Below are 2337 nucleotides of genomic sequence, written 5' to 3' on the forward strand. Positions count from 1 at the left end.
CCTCAGCAGAGCAGTCTAAAGCTAGGGTAATCAGTTTAAGTCAGGTTTAAATCCGTTATGAGTTTTCTGATGGCTTTTTGTTGATGCTGATAATTATAATTCTTCCTCCTGAACTACCATACTACAATGTCCTGAATTTAAAAAAAAAAAAAGAGAGAGGGTTGGGGGGATTTCTAAAAATGAGTTAATTTGTTTTTGCTTTTAAAGGTAATTCCACGTAATGCTCCCAATAAGCCTATGGTAGAATTTCTCTTGCCACCCCTCAGGCCACTCCAAAGCAAATTTCTTTATAGAACTTTTACAACTGTGCTAGAAGTTTAGAATTAACTGGCAACAAGCCTGAAAATCTCGTTACGTATATAGGTACAAAGCTGGTTCATCAAATCCCTGTTCTGACCCTCAACCCAGTGCATTTCAACTGAGGCATCATCTACCTCCTTCTTAATGTGCATCAAACACTTGAAAAGGTAATGTTCAGCCACTCCTTGGAAAGGATACCCTTTTTCAGACACTGGGCTAATGAGCTGCTCAGAAGCCTCTCGGTCCTGGGCTCCATTGCTAGAGCCTTTACAACTTTCCCCAACCTCCATGTCTCCTTTTTCCTCACGCCTTTCAACCTCCATTGGTTCTGGGTTTCTTTCCTGGGAAAGTGAAACCTGGATTGGGCCATGGCCTTCAACAGTGGCTGACTCGCCTTCCTGTAGAGCAGCCCTGCACAGGACACTAGTCCAGGGGCCCTAGGCCAAATCTTGGCTCCTGCCACACTCTTCAGGGGTTAACTTTTTCTCTTCCAAGACTTGGATGACGTCCTTAGAGCTTGAGGAACTGCTCTCAATTGTCTCACTCATTCTCTTTTCTTTCTCCTTAAATGAATCCAGGAGTTGTCTTTGGCTGTTAGGAAAAGGCCAACTTCCTCCTTTCCACATGTAACTCATTTATGCTGGGCCTTTAGATCAGTGAGAATTTTTTCAATCCATGCCGTTACAACTACCATGCCTTCTTCCATTGTCTCAGAGCCCAAAGATGATGCTTTGAGAGATAATTTTTTCATCACAGACTCCAACACTACAAATGTGATGGGTTTCTCTAATTTTCTTTGCTTACTTGGTGGTGATGGTACTGTTACGTCACCACAAAAACTCCAAGCTCAGGCCCATCTCATTGTCCGGTCTTGACAGAGTTCCATGTAGGTGACCTTAGGAACCCCTTGCACTCCAAGTTCTTCCCTCAGAGGAGCAAGGCTTAATTTCTTTCCCAGCATACAGCCATTTTTTTTTAAGTTGTAAACTATGGTAGATGATCCTTTTAACAAACTCTAATTCACCTCCTTCTGCCATGATCTCTGTGATATCTCCTGTGCTTACCCAACTAGGTGGAGGTCTTCAAGGATTTCGAGAGTTTACTACCTTGGCTTCCAATGATTGGCAAAAAGGGGAGGGTTGCGCATGCAATAGTTATAGATTATCTCAGATTCTTCTTTAAGAGCATCCATCAGAAGCATCTTCTGTGGTACTTTTTACAACTTTTATAAGATCAGATAAGTTATTCTGTTACACATTTTTCTTTGCATAATTGAAGCACATACCATCTACTTCTGTTGCAAGAAAATACCAGCTATTTAAGGTACTTCCAAGTAAAGGATAGATGCAGGATGTTCCAGTACCTATGTCAATTCCTCTTCAGTGAGTACTTTTGTTAGAGTCCTGATGACCAATCAGATCTTTACCCAATGAATATAGTTGAGTCTCAAGGGAACTGTGGGAATTAGTCTCTCCAATGGAATATCAATAGAAAGTCCAATATCTTCCCTTAGGAGAGTATAAGTCAGAGCTCTGACTGCTTCGAAGTCTTTAAAATTAAGACTCACTCTTCCATTCAGATTTATGTGAACATGTTCTTAAAATCTGGATATTTGGATACCAGATATACAAAGTCAGGAGGTTTGTCCTTTTGTCTATTTCTTGCATACATTGATTTACTCAGAGCCATCTCTGTGGACCAAGTTCCAGCCAAACCACCAATTTGGAGTGGGCCTCTAACCCCGGAGTCTTAAGCCATTCTTTTGTAGCTTGCTTCCATGTGTGTCTTTTGCATACTTACATCCTGGAATCCCATCAAGAAAGAGACTGGGCAGCAGAGTGGAAAGAAACAGATCTCTCCCCCAGGTTCCCCTTCCTTCTCCCTTGGCATCTGGTGTAACCAAGAAGGAAAGTCCTGTTAGGCCAGTCATTATCTCAGAGGAGCTGTTAGAAAGTTGACTTTGTATAAAATTCATGACAAAGACTAGAAAGGGACTTTTTTTCTTTTGTTCTCTGGAGTTATTTGTTTTTTCACTGA

The 2337-nt window shown here is 41.5% G+C and overlaps 1 pseudogene; it reads right to left on the reverse strand.

Moving 5' to 3' along the window:
* Positions 1-323: 323 nt before the first annotated feature.
* LOC102761704 lies at positions 324-1995 on the reverse strand (annotated as a pseudogene).
* Positions 1996-2337: the final 342 nt, after the last annotated feature.

The sequence above is a fragment of the Myotis davidii genome, unplaced genomic scaffold (assembly GCF_000327345.1).
Source record: "Myotis davidii unplaced genomic scaffold, ASM32734v1 scaffold62, whole genome shotgun sequence".
NCBI lineage: Eukaryota > Metazoa > Chordata > Mammalia > Chiroptera > Vespertilionidae > Myotis > Myotis davidii.